At 35.2% G+C, this 15,758-nt stretch overlaps 1 pseudogene; it reads left to right on the forward strand.

Annotated features, from left to right (window-relative positions):
- LOC127905682 (uncharacterized) lies at positions 1 to 13,799 on the forward strand (annotated as a pseudogene).
- The last annotated feature ends 1,959 nt before the right edge of the window (positions 13,800 to 15,758 follow it).

Below are 15,758 nucleotides of genomic sequence, written 5' to 3' on the forward strand. Positions count from 1 at the left end.
ATGGTTCGCACAAGGAAGGGTACAATGATTGGAGAAGGGTTTGAGGAGAGACAAGGAGAGGATCCATTGGAGGATACTGCCTCTCATATGCCCCTAGAGCCTCAGCAGTCAAGACTGGGAGAGTCGACTGGACTTATTCGTGACACCGACTTGAGACAGACTGAGGGGTTACAACTCGAGGGTTCATACCAGCAGAGACAGGAAGTCGTGCCTCCAGCTACGACTCCAGCACCTGCAACGGTCCCTACACTACATGTCGACCCTTTGTTCATAGCTCAGATAGTGAAAGCAGTGATTGAGGCAATGCCTGGTGCCTCAGCCCCGACAATCCCAGTAGCTCCGGCAGTACAAACAGCTCCAGCAGCTACGAAAAAAGCTGATAATGTGGTTACATTAGTGCGGATTGTAAAAAGCATGAGAGAACTTGGGTGTGAGCCCTTTTTAGGTGAACCAGACGCTGAGATAGCAGGAAGATGGCTTCGCACAATTGAGGATACTCTGGATCAGATGTAGGTAACAGAGGGCTTGCGAGTGAACTGTGCCGCTCATTTGCTTTCTGATAGGGCACGGTCATGGTGGGATACAGTGAGATCGAGGAGACCCGCAGGATCTTGGACTTGGGCTGAGTTTAAAATGCAGTTTGAACATCAGTTTTACTCCTCATATCATCGGAAAATTAAGGAACAGGAGTTTCTGGCCCTAAGGCAAGGAGACATGTCAGTACTTGATTATGAGAGGTTTCATGACCTCTCCATGTTTGCCTCGCATTATGTCCCTAGTGAGCAACATAGGGTGGAAAGGTTGAGGGATGGATTGCGGCAAGAGTTGAGACAAGGGTTGATTGCATTTAAGTTCGAGACCACTAGAGATCTTGTTGAAGCAGCAGAGGCCCTGGAAGCTTGTATGAAAGAGGGCCAACAAGGCCAGCATGGTTTAGGTAAACGAAAGGATACAGAGTACACCCATAACAGACCCCCTTTCTCAAAAAAGGGGAAAGGACAGTACAACCAGTTTTAAAAGGTGGGAGGTACATCAGTTGCATCAGTTCAGACTACTGAGGTGGGGTCGACAGGAGGACAGCCAAATCTTAGGGGTAATTTTTCTAGAGGAGTGTCAGAGCAGAGAACGATCACTTATCCCTTGTGTGTTCACTGTGGGCAAAGACATCCAGGGGACTGTTCTGCAACACCAGGCGGTGTTATATATGCCAAGGGGAGCATATGTGGAGGGACTGCCCGCACTTAGGCCGAGGCTGTTATTATTGCGGGGGTCAAGGGCACTTTCAAAGAGATTGCCCCCGTAGGACTGAAATCACCCAAAATCAGCAGCAAGCTTAGAGTCAGCAGCAGTCCGCTACCGTGAATAGACCAGCCAGACAGGTTTTGTCAGGGGCTAGCGGCAGTAGGAGCCGAACTCATGCCCAGGGTGACAGAATACGTGGGGGCCGAACCCAAGACAGAGTATACTACATGACCCAGGAGGAGACCAGGGCCGCTTCTGACGTAGTGGCAGGTACATTGCAGTTAAATTCTCTGTCAGTTCAAGTATTGTTTGATTCGGGTGCCACACACTCATTTGTTGCAAATAAACTTGTGGGGGGATTAGGGAAAAATCCTTGTAGAATAGAAAATGGGTTTATTATAAGCACTCCATTAAGTGAAACTGTGAATGTTGATCATATGTATAAGGGGGTCCAGATTAATATAGGTGGTTGTGAATTAAAAGTAGATTTATTGCCACTAGAATTACATGATTTTGATGTCATCTTGGGAATGGACTGGCTAAGTATGAATAAAGCTCAAATGGACTGTTTCACAAAAACAGTAACTCTTCAAGGGCCCGATGGTAAGAAGATAGTGTTTAGGGGGGGAGAGAAATGTCATCCCAAACTGTATTATCTCAGCTATGGCCACTAGGAAAATGATAAAAAAGGGGTGTGAGGCTTACCTTGCCTATGTCTTAGAGACCAAAATGGGAGATATTCAAGTGTCAAATGTTCCAATAGTAAGGGAATTTCCCGATGTATTTCCGGATGAACTGCCGGGAGTCCCCCCGGAGAGAGAAGTGGAGGTCACTATTGATGTACTGCCTGGTACGTCTCCGATAGCCCAATCACCGTATAGGATGGCGCCAGCCGAGTTGGCCGAACTGAAGATCCAACTACAGGAATTACTAAATAAAGGGTTTATTCGTCCGAGTAATTCACCCTGGGGAGCTCCTGTGCTATTTATGAAGAAAAAGGACGGGACCCTTCGGCTTTGTATAGATTATAGGCAGTTGAACAGAGTAACAATAAAGAACAAATATCCGCTCCCGCGGATAGATGATTTGTTTGATCAGCTAAAGGGGGCAAGAGTGTTTTCGAAAATAGATCTGAGGTCGGGATACTATCAGTTGAGGATTAAGGAACTAGATGTAGCAAAAACCGCATTCAGAACTCGGTATGGACATTACGAGTTCTTAGTAATGCCGTTTGGGCTAACAAATGCACCGGCTGTGTTCATGGGTTTGATGAACAGGGTCTTCCGACCATACTTAGACAAGTTTGTGGTGGTATTCATAGACGACATTTTAGTTTATTCAAAGTCATATTTGGAGCATGAACAACATCTGAGGCAGGTATTGATGACCTTAAGGGAGCATCGACTATATGCCAAACTTAGCAAGTGTGAATTCTGGCTAAAGGAAGTGATTTTTCTAGGACATATTATATCGGCTGAAGGAATATCGGTGGATCCTAGAAAAGTTGAAGCAGTATTGAAATGGGAAAGACCTACCAATATCACTGAAATTCGTAGTTTTCTTGGATTAGCAAGGTACTATCGAAGATTTATTGAGGGATTTTCTACCATAGCTATTCCCATGACTCGGTTGACTCGAAAAGAGACAAAGTGGGAGTGGACTCAGGAATGCGAAGAAAGCTTCCAAGAACTGAAAAAAAGACTCACTACTGCACCGGTGTTAACACTTCCATCAGGAACTGAAGGATTAATGGTCTATAGTGATGCATCGAAGAAGGGATTAGGGTGTGTATTGATGCAACACGGTAAAGTAATTGTGTATGCCTCAAGACAGTTAAAGGCTCATGAGATAAATTACCCGGTGCATGATTTAGAATTAGCGGCTGTGGTGTTTGCCTTAAGAGTATGGAGGCACTATTTATATGGGTCTCGGGTTCAGATATTCACGGATCATAAGAGTTTGAGGTATCTAATGACGCAGAAGGAATTGAATATGCGGCAAAGACGCTGGGTGGAATTGATAAAAGATTATGATTGTATAATCGATTATCATCCGGGGAGAGCAAATGTAGTCGCAAATGCTCTTAGTCGTAAGGTCAAGACAATCGATGCTCAGTGGGAGGATTGAGATGAAAAAGAATTGCTAGAATTAAGAAAGATTGATGCTCAAGTAGAGGCGGGACCGGATGAGTCATTAGTGACCCAATTAAGAGTAAGGTCAACACTCCGAGACAGGGTACTAGAAGCTCAGCAAGAAGATCTGGAAGTTCGTAAGATATGAGAAAAGGTGAGGTCAGGAATCGAGACGTCATTTCAAATTCAGAAAGATGGAATGGTAGTCCTTGGAAGACGAATGTACTTACCAGATGATCAACCGCTGAAAAGGGAAGTTTTACAGGAGGCCCACGAGTCTAGATTTGCAACACACCCTGGAAGTACTAAAATGTACCGGGATTTAAAAGATTTTTATTGGTGGCTGAATATGAAGAAAGAAGTGGCTGAATATGTGGCAAAGTGTGGGATTTGCCAACAAGTAAAGGTGGAACACCAAAAACCAGCTGGGTTTTTACAACCATTATTGATACCTGAGTGGAAGTGGGAAAATATCACGATGGACTTTGTATCTGGATTACCAAGAGGAAAAAGAGGAAGCGATGCTATTTGGGTCATTGTGGACCGATTGACTAAATCTGCACTCTTTTTGGCAATGAAAATGACAGACTCAGTGGAGAAATTGGCAAATTTGTATGTGGATGAAGTTGTAAGGTTACACGGTGTGCCAGTGTCAATAGTTTCAGATCGAGATCCAAGGTTTACCTCTCGATTATAGCCAAGTGTTCAACAGGCTCTTGGAACGAAGTTGAATTTAAGCACAGCTTTTCATCCTCAGACTGATGGTCAATCTGAGAGGACTATTCAAATATTAGAGGATTTACTAAGAGCCTGTATATTGGAGTTTGGAGGAAATTGGGAAGATCATCTACCGTTAGTAGAATTCACTTACAACAACAGTTACCAGGCTACAATAGGAATGGCTCCCTATGAAGCCTTATACGGTAGAAGATGTCGGACGCCAGTATGCTGGGAAGAAGTAGGGGATAGACAATTAATTGGACTAGAGCTGGTACAGATTACCTCTGAGAAGATAAAGATCATAAAGAATAGAATGAAAGCGGCTCAGGATAGGCAGAAGAGTTATGCAGATAATAGGAGAAGACCCCTAGAGTTTGAAATTGGTGACAAAGTATTTTTGAAAGTCGCTCCGTGGAAACATGTGTTAAGATTTGGCTTGAAAGGGAAATTGGCGCCGAGGTACGTTGGGCCTTTTGAGGACACCAAAAGGATTGGGCCCGTAGCTTATAGATTGGCTCTACCTCCACATTTGGCCAAAATCCATGATGTGTTTCATGTCTCTCTGTTAAGAAAGGCTGAAGTGGATCCATCTCGTGTCTTGCCTCAAATTCCTCTGGAAATTGATGAGAATTTAACATTGGAAATGAAGCCAGTGAAAGTCTTAGATTACAGTGTGAAGGAATTGAGAAATAAGAAGATTCCAATTGTCAAGATATTGTGGAGGAATTCCCAAATCGAGGAGGTGACTTGGGAAAGAGAATCTCAAATGAGACAGAAACACCCCGAATTATTTCTAGATTCAGGTACGAGGTTCAATTTTGAGGACAAAATTTCTTTTTAGGGGAGGAGAATGTGAAAACCCGCTAAATTATAATCTGAGTAAAATAAATAAAGTACCAAATAGATTAAATAAAAGGATTCCAAGTATTTTAATTGGATACAATAGAATAAAATATAAGATGTTAAGGTGAGAATTAAGTAAAAAGAAGAGTTGAGTGGCAAAAACAGAAATGAGAAGAAATGAGGGCCAATGTGTAAATAAGTAAAAGTTAGACTATAAATGCTCCATTTTTTTTCTCTTTTAGCCGTGAGCTTTCTACAAAGAGAGGGGGAAGAATTGTGTGATTTTTCTACTTAAATGCTCATTGATTTCACTACTTAAAGTGAGTAATTAGAGTGAGTAACTTAATTAACATAAAGAGGGGGTTGATTTTAAGGTGGTGAATGCATTGAAGGAAGGATTTCAAGCTAGGGTTTGAAGAGGGAGAAGAAGAAAACTTGATTTTTCTTGCATTCTTTCCTTAAATCCTTATCAAAGTGAGGTAAATAACATGCTCCAAATGATTAATTCCTTTAATTTTATGTTTGATGAAGGATTATGCAAAATTATGATTATGTGAAATTGTGGATTTATGTTATAATTTATAGGAATGATGCAAATTATGTTTGAACCATGTTAGAAAGCATGAATTATGATTGGGTAAGTGTTTAATTTTAAGTAAAAGAAACAAAAATTATTTTTCCTCATTTTAATTGAATATTTGGCCAAAAAAAGGAATAATTTGGGGGAATTGAGGTTAAATACAATTGTTTGGAAAATATGGGAAGATGAAGGTTTATAAGTGTTGTTATATGAATGAAGTAAGAATTTTTCAAAGAGAAAAGAAAAATCTTCACTTCCTTCCCTAGGTTATTTTTGGCTAAATAGAGAAGAAAAATTAGAGAATGAAGTTTAAATGATATTATTGAGGTGTTTTTGGCTAAATGGAGAAGAAAAATTAGAGAATGGAGTTTAAATATTATTATTGAGGAGTCTTACTAAATTGAAGACAATTGATGTTGATAGATTAAATTGTATAGGGACTTTTGTGAAAAAATAATAATAATAAGTAAATGTTTCATAAAGGAGGGTTTTGTCCTCCTTGAATTAAAAGTCAATTAAACTTAATTAAGGGTGTTGGATTTAATCAAAGAATATGTAATGGGTATTAGAATTTTTACCGGTTCGAATGAATGAACAATGACAAAGTAATTTTTGTTGGTACAGAGGAGGCCGCAGGACCTAATCAGCAACAAGGGACATCTTCACGCGCACAGACACCAGGTATGTGTTCGACACCTTGGAGTAATTAATTAGTTTATATTTTTTATTATTATTATTGTAAAATGAATTTTTATAGATTGTAAATTCTAGTGCTGGTTACTGGGAATAATACCCTGTTGAATGGGCAAGCCTTGACAAAATTATTTCCTGGTTACTGGAAATAATGCCCTGGTGAATGGGCAAGCCTTGAAAAATTATTTCCTGGTTACTGGAAATAATGCCCTGGTGAATGGGCAATTACTGGAAATAATGTTCTGTTGAATGGACAAGCCTTGAAGATCATTTCCTGATTACTGGAATTTATATCTGATTGCATGACCATGTTAAGAAAATTAATTTACAAATTAATGGGATAGTCACTTGATGTAAAATAGATTAATTGTAAAACTTTGAAGTTAAATATGCTGGTTTGTGGGAGACACTCTTGATATTTTATTTTAGTAGTTGTATCCCTATGTCTAGAAGAGAATTTATGAAATTAGAAACTTCAAAAGAAAATGAGACAATTTATTCTATGATATGAAAGTCACTTTAATGTATATGAATAATTAGTCCTTAATCAATTACTTATTGAAATGTGCAATTGTTTTAATCATGTTTTATGCGATAATGTTTTTAGGTACATCGCACCCTCGATCTGGAAAGTAGATGCTTGGATAAATAATTTTGTTATGTGATTAATGTAATGGGAAGAACTAATATTTTGTTGTAATATACTTCCATATCTAAAAATGTAATGTTTAACTTATTATCTTATGTATGATGTAATTTATAATGTTATTATTATTATTAAGTTGAATTATGGTTGGTTGTGTATATTTTTGAGCACAAATAAAAAAAAGAAGAAAAAGAGACGATACATGTTAAGAATTTATTAGTTTTATTATAGTGTTCTATAGAAAAATAGAATTGAGATATTGAAATATGCTTGAGTTTTTTGAAGTCCAAATAATGGGACGAATATTGTGATTGATGTTACAGGTTGAGAAATGATTGAGTCGATAACTTGGTATCTAAAGAATACAAAGAAAACTCTGCCGAAATTTCAGGAAAATTGTATATATATATATATAAAAAAAATTTGTAGCTACGAATATATATCATATATTTTGAGTTTACAATTTGAGATTGTTACAGAGAGCAAGAACATGATTTTGATATGAAAACCAATATGCCTAAATGCATGGCAAATGCCTCCTTTTATAGGCCAAAATTCAGAACTATTGATTTGATGACTAATTGTTGAGTGGGTGACCATATCTTGACTTGGTGACAATCCTTATCTTCTTGTCTGAACAAAACATCATTGCTAACATTAGAATTTGAACTGATAGTCTTCATAAAAGTTGTAGGAAATTATCTCAGCTTTCCAACAAAATAAGAATCAGCGTATTTGGACTTTTAGAACTCGAGATATGGGCTGAACACTGAACAGTATCTAGGTTGCAGGACAGATTTTGACTTCTCCGTTGTTGCTACAATCTGAACTTGAAAATGGTCCTTTTGAATCTTGGACTCCCATGAAAGTTTTAGGCCTATATCTTAGCTTTCCATACATATAAACGAGATCTAAATCCAAGTTCTACAGCTCCAGTTATGATCCAATAACCGAATGGTGTTCCAGTTTGGACTGAACTAACATATTTCTAAGCTTAGCCCTCTCTGTCTTCTCAATTTCAGTAGTTAAACTCATCAATCAATCATTTTATTTATGTGATAGGCTTGTATTTAAGATGAACATTTACCATAAATTAAAGGTATCTTATATTATCAAACATGTTATTATAAAACATGCTCTAGTTAAGGAGTTATTGATACTTCAAGTGCAAAATGATGATATAAAACCTTGAAAAAAATGCACTTTTAAGTACTACTCAACATACATCTTCATTTTGTACTTAGAGGCAATAAGATGCAAAGCCAATATGGACCAAGTAGAGGAAACAACTTTTCATGATGTTGATGCAGAGAAAATATAGATGAACAAACATTGATATTATACATAGGGGCAATGACCAGCAAAATCAATACGAGGCAAGTTAAGACGATGTATTAACATACCCATCTAGTGATCAAAAGTTGAGAACATGGGAAGGCAAACTCGTAGTGAGTTTAGAAGGTGTTTAAGTCGCTCAAACAATTTAAGCAAGTTAGTGACTACATTTAGAGACACTCTTAAAACTGAAGATCTTTGAAGACACATTCAATGTAAAAAGGGAAGCTTGAACTTTTAAAATATACAATATGTGTTTCCCCCTCAATACAGACGAGTATCATTCATAAATAAAATCAGAATCAATCACTGCATATAAGATGATATTAGGAAAAAGGCAAACAACAAGTTAAGTTTGCAATCAAGATCTCTTTGCCTACATCACCTAGCCAAGTAAGTTAAACTAAACTTTGTAATCAAGAAAGCATTTAATTTTCTAGTTGAGGTTGATCACCTAATAATTTGGATCTATTTTCAAATTTCATGTTAATGTTGGTCACTAAACAATTTGGATCCATTTTTTAATATTTCATGTTAAGGCTGGTCACATAATAATTTTGACCCCTTTTTAAATTTTATTTCAAGGTTGATCACTTAATAATTTGGACCCATTTTAAATTTTATGTCAAGTTTGGTCACTTAACAACATGGACCCATTTTAATTTTCATATTGAGGTTGATCACCTAACAACTTAAACCTATTTTTTTATTTTTCATGTCAAGGTTGGCCACCTAATAATTTTGACCTTTTTTTTTAATGTTCATATCAAGGTTGGTTACCTAATAATTTGGTCCCATTTTAAATTTCACATTAAGGTTGGTGAGCTAACAATTTTGATCCCTTTTTAAATATATCAAAGGCTAATTACCTAATAATTTGGATCTATTTTTCAATTTTATTTCAAAATTGGTCACCTTACAACTTGGACCCGTTTTAAATTTCATGTCGAGGTTCATCACAGAACAACTTCGGTCCCTTTTATATTTCATGTCAAGGTTAGTCACGTACCAATTTGGCCCCATTTTAAATTTCATGTCTAGGTTGTTCACCTAATATTTTGGATCCATTTTTAATTTCATGTCTAGGTTGGTCACCAAATAATTTGAATCTATTTTTAAATTTTCATGCACCAGTTACCTTTCAATCAAACCACTTTGATTGGTCTTTACAAACTTATTACACAAAGTCAATGGAAAATGAATTTTCAAATGTCTTTGTGTCCTAAGTATTACGAAGAGAGAGTAACTGTCATAATCTATTTGTGACCCCCTGATTTGTCCAAAAATATATTTTCCATGCAACTCATTAAAATTTTACCATTTCATAATTATTAGCACTTTTGTTTATTTTTTATTATTTTGTTTTGTGTGACAAGATAGAAAACTAAAAATAAAAACCATAAAAAATAAAAATAAAAATTTAGGGAATGAAATAAGAGACAAGAAAAAAAAGGAGAGCCGAGGTGAGACTAAAAAATTATAATGGAAGATCATACAAATGAGAAAATTAAAAATAAATAGAAGAATCAAGTAGAATTGAAAAAAATTATAGAAAGATCACACTTCAATAAGAAAATAATATAAAGATAATAATATTTTTCTAGTTTAGTTTTTTTTTTAAACGAGCCCAAACAATATAAATTGGAGATTAGACATAAAAAACATAAAGAATGTAACCGTAACCTTATTCAACACTAAAATTTCCGCCGAAACCAACCCCTTTTCAACCTAGAATTGCAACATTTTTTCTAAAACAATCAACCCAAAACTTCTTAAAATAGCACCCTAAATCTTTGCAAAACACAAGCTCAAGTCTTTGCAAAACACATACCTAAATTGCCTTAAACTTTGGTCCCAAATTAGTTCAAATTCCATTCCTATATCAACCTAAAATTCTATCCTCAAACTAGATTTCTTGATATTTTTTGCAAAAATAATGTCCATAGCACATGTGATATCATTTTCCAAATAAACCAAATGTGTCATCATATGAATACCATGTGCCACCACTGCTCAAATAGTTATAGCAGCCTCTAGTCAAATTAATTGCTTCATAATGTTGTTTTTGAACCCCTAACGCATTGAGTTGTTTATTTAAATGGTTTTGAACATGTTGGTTTTTGAATTATGATGAATCTATTTTTCATTTAATTGAAGAGAAAATTTATTTTTTGATTTGGTATATCAATTGCTTTAATTTCAGCAACTCAAAATCGATCTAAGAGTTGTTAATCCTATGTAGGTTTCTCATCGGATGTCGTTTGAAGAGTAAATGATTTTTTTATTGTAAATTTTGGTTTAAGACACACACACACACTCGTGTGTGTGTGTGGGGGGGGTATTTTTTCTTCTTTGGTGTAATCATATTTTTCTTGTAACTCAAAATCAACCTAGAAATTGTATACCCTAATTAGGGTATATGAGTTCTATATGTAAATATTAATGCAATTTATCTTCGTATTCTTGCTTTTATTTAATTTGATGTATTTTGTATCCTGCTTAGAATTAAAAAATGGCACAGGAATTGTAAATCCTAAATAGATTTTTCCTTGGATGTCACATTAAGGGTCAGCGTGTAAAACCTAGTTTATAATCTAACCCGAACAAAAATAAAAAAAGAGGATATTTCATTTTTAATATGAAAATAAAAATGGTTTGGAATAAAATAAATAAATAAAATAAATAGATAAGCATATGAGAGGGATGAAATTAAACAAAGACAAGTTATAAGGCATTAATTAATTGAGAAAGAAAAGATGAAGGCAAAAATATCAAAAGTTAGGGTCTAAGGAGGAGGAGAAGGAAACTTGGGGTTTTCTTGCTTTCTTTCCTTGAAACATTCTTCCTTTGAGGTAATGTACATATTCTATGTATTTAATTGTTTTAATTTCATGCCTTAATGAAGAAATGCAATTGTTTATATTATATGAAATTAGGGAATTGCATTGTGAATTATGTAATGATGCAATTTATGGTTTGTTGATGATTATAAGCATGTGTTAAAATAGGGTAATTGGTTAATTTAAAAACAATGGAAGAAACAAACCCCCTCTCTTTAGTGGTGACTTTCGACCAAGAGAAAGAAATAAGAAAGAAATTGAAGAATTACTAAAATTGGTTAAAATTATACTAAATAACATATGATTATATGTAAATGGAGTGAAAGAATAAGAAAACTAAAAACAAAACGCGGGGGGGGGGGGGGGGGGGGGGGGGGGGCCCTTCCACACCCTCTCTATTGATTTCGGCCAAGACTACAAAAAATAAGAGGGTTGAATTTTGGCCTCGATAGTGAAGGAAACATGTTTAATTAGGATTAATCGATGTGCTTTAATACACATGCATATGAATCGTATTGAGTTGTATTAATTTTAAATTTAAAAATTCTATATGAAAGATATGATTAATTCTTATAGTAAATGAACAGTTAGTGATTCATAAAATTTTGATATTTTAGGTGAGGTTGTGGAGTTTGGCCAATAGTAAAGGACCACATCACACGCCTAGGCACTGAGTAGATGTTCAACTCCTTGAAATAAATTGTTTTTTTTATTTCTATAATTCTATGAGGAATTTCTTTTAATTGTAATTTAATGTAAAATTGTGAAAAAAAAAGAATGGAAATAATGCTACGTTGAATGAGCGTGTTGACAAGTTATTTTCTGGTTAATGAAAATAATGTCATGTTGAATAGGCGTGTCGAAAGATTATTTTTTGGTTTATAAAAATAATATTGTTAAATAGACGTGCAAAAAAGAATTATTTCTTGAACAACGAAACTAATGAACTGACTAATAGACAAGTTGAGATGTTTAGATACTTAGTTATGGATTGGCATAGACATTAACATATCTATAATAAGTTACTCCATTAAATGATGTAGTGAATGTATTATAGAGTATGAATTAAATGGTCATTATTTTATTTGTTTATTGTAAATTGTAATTTTTACCTAATATTTTTGTCATATAAATATGTTGCTAGGTACCTTGCTCCCTCAAGCTAGAAAGTAGATGCATAGATAAAAGCCTTTTGTTTAATTAATTATGTATTCGGAGGCATTAATATTTTGTTGTTATGTAATTTTTGTGTTTAAGAATCTAATTGTTTAAATTATCTGTGGCTGGTGATGTAATTAAGGATATTGTCTATATTAAGTTAGTATATAGTTTTGTTATATGCCAAACTAAACATATCTATTTTCTTAAGAAATCAATGCTTGTTGTGAAATAATTAATTTTAGAATTTTGTTCTATGGAATATTATAGTGTTATCTCTACAAAAAAACAAAAATAAGAATTTGATGTTTTGGTTGAGTTGTGAGGTCCAATATGATAGGACAAGCATTCTGGTTGTTATTTGTAGGTTGAGAAATTCTTTGAGTTGATAACTTGATATTAAAGATATAAAGGAGACTTCACCGATTTTTTTTTTTAAAAATTCACATCAAATAAAATCGACACATGTATATGTTTCTATATGTTTTTTTTGGATTGTTACAGTTGGTATCAAAGCCTTGATTTGGGTTCAGGAAACTAAATAAGAGTTCAATAAATTGCTAATTTGATTTAGGATATTACATATGAGGAAAGGTGCGATGACATGAGAATATTTTGAAGAGAGACATGAAGATGACCTGTTTTAGGATATGGCCTCTCATATGCCTCTAATATCTCATCAATCGAGATTAGGGAAGTCAATGGGCTTCCATGGTTATACTGATTTGAGATAGACTGTGAGATCACAACCTGGGGTTCCAAACCAGCAGAGACAAGGAGTTGTACCCTCAGCTGCAACACCAATGTCTGTATCAGTGCCTATGCTACATGTTGATCTAACACCTATAGCTCAGATAGTGTGGGCAGTGATTGAGGTGATGCCTGGTGCCTCGACCCTGATAATCCATTAGTACCGACAATACAGACTATACTTATGGTTACAACATTAGTTGATAGTGTGGATACATTGGTGTGAACTGTGAAAAGTATGAGAGAATTAGGGTGTGAACCCTTTTTAGGAAAACCAGATGCCGAGAAACAGACATATGGCTTCACACAGTTGATGAGACTTGCAGGATCAAATGCAAGTAGCAGAGGGCTTATGGGTAAACTGTGCTACCCTTATACTTTTAGACAGGACGTGACCTTGGTGGGATATAGTGAGGTTGAGGAGACTTGCAGGATCCTTGTCTTGGGTAGAGTTTAGAGTACAGTTTGAGCATCAGTTTTACTCCTCCTATTATCGAAAAATTAAGGAATAAGAGTTTCTATTCTTGAGACAGGGGGACATGTCAGCACTCGACTATGAGAGGAGGTTCCATAACCTCTCCATGTTTGCCTTGCATTATACTCCGAGTGAGCAACACAAGGTTGAAAGGTTACGAGATGGACTATGGTAAGAGTTAGGGCATGAACTAATTGCCTTTAAGTTTGATACTACCATAGAGATTGAGGCAGTAGAGGCCCTCAAGGCATGTATGAAGGAAGGCCAACATGGTTTGGGTAAGCAAAAGAATGCAGAGTATACCTTTAGTAGACACCCTCTGCTTAAAAGAGGTAAGGGACATTTCAGTCAGTTCAAGAAAAGAGAGGGTACCTCAGTTGCATAGCTCAGTAACCATATCAGATGGCACCAATATAATTAGTAGAGCTAGAGGTTTACTTACAGGAATTACTGGATAAAGGATTCATACATCCAAGTAATTCTCCTTAGGGAGCTCCTGTTTTGTTTGTAAAGAAAAAAGACGGAACCTTTAGACTTTGCATAGATTGCAAATAGTTGAACACGGTGACAGTAAAGAACAAATATCCACTTTCATGGATAGATGATTTGTTCGATCAACTCAAAAGGCCAGAGTGTTTTTGAAAATAGACCTGAGATCAGGGTATTACCAGTTGAGAATCAAGGATCTAGATGTACCAAAGACCACATTGAAAACTCATTATGGACAATACGAGTTCTTGGTAATGCTGTTTGGGTTAACAAATGCACCAATAATGTTTATGGACTTGATGAATCAAGTCTTTCAACCATACTTAGATAAGTTTGTGGTGGTGTTTATAGATGACTTCTTGGTTTATTCAAGCTCGTACCTAGAGCATGAACAACATTTAAGGCAAGTATTAGTGACATTGAGAGAACATCGGTTGTATGCCAAACTTAGCAAGTGTGAGTTTTGGCTGAAAGAAGTGATTTTTATAGGGCGTATATCGACTGAAGGAATATCAGTGGATCCAAGAAAAATCAAGGTAGTATTGAAATGGGAATGACCTACAAATGTGACTGAGATTCATAGTTTCCTTAGATTAACAGGGTACTATCAAATATTTATAAAAGGGTTTTCCACCATAGCTATTCCCATAACCCGATTGACTCGGAAAGAGACAAAATAGAAATGGGTAAAAGAATATGAAGAAGGCTTTTCGGAGCTAAAAAAAAGGCTTACTACTACACCAAGGTTGGCATTTCCTTCAAGAATAGAGGGACTAATGGTTTATAATGATGCATCGAATAAAGGTTTAGGTTGTGTATTGATGCAACATGCTAAAGTGATTGTTTACGCTTCAAGAAAGTTAAGAAGCCATGAAGTCAATTACCTAGTGGTTGGCTTAAAATTAGAAGCTATAGTGTTTGCTCTAAGGATTTAGAGGCATTATTTATATGGGTCCCATGTCCAGATATTTACTGATCACAAGAGTTTAAGATATCTGATGACATAAAAGGAATTAAATATGCGACAAAGATGTTAGGTGAAATTAATCAAGGATTATGATTATGTAATTGAATATCATCTGGGAAAAGTAAATGTTATCGTAGATACTCTTAGTTGCAAGAATAGGTTAGTGGAGGCTCAATGAGAGGATTCAGATGTAAGGGAATTATTAGAGCTAAGAAAGATCGGTGCTCAAGTAGAGGCGGGTGCTATGAAAGGAACTTGATTTGTTGTTAACATAAGTTATAATCATGAATACCTGATAATATTTACAAGTATTACCATTACTCGAATAAGATAACTAATGTAATCATGTTAACAATTTATAATCCGATTGGAACCTCCTTTGTATGTGGTTTCCAGTTGAATAATAAGAGTTTGTACTATACTTGTTTGAAATAGCATTAGTTGATCCTCTAACCTTGACAATTATTTTTATCATTATTTAATCCTTATATCAATATCACATCTCAAAGCTCTCTTTATTATTATTATTATTATTATTATTATTATTATTATTACTATTATTACTATTATTACTATTATTATTACTATTACTATTATTATCGTTGCTGTTGTTGTTGTATTATTGTTATTTATAATTTATATAATTAACCTCCCTGTGGTTCGACCCCAGTCTTGCCGGGTTATTTATTACTTCGACACTCCTGCACTTGGAAAAAGACATCAATCTCTTGCACTCCGCATGAATATTTTAGGCCTATGTCTTAGCTTTCTAGCCATATAAACCAAATTGAAAATTATCAATATTATCAATTTTTTTTTAAATTATATACTGTCCATTTCCTTTAGTTGTTACCTTTAACAAAAGAACATAAATAATGTAATAATCCA

Source organism: Populus trichocarpa, chromosome 8 (assembly GCF_000002775.5).
Source record: "Populus trichocarpa isolate Nisqually-1 chromosome 8, P.trichocarpa_v4.1, whole genome shotgun sequence".
Classification (NCBI taxonomy): Eukaryota; Viridiplantae; Streptophyta; class Magnoliopsida; order Malpighiales; family Salicaceae; genus Populus; species Populus trichocarpa.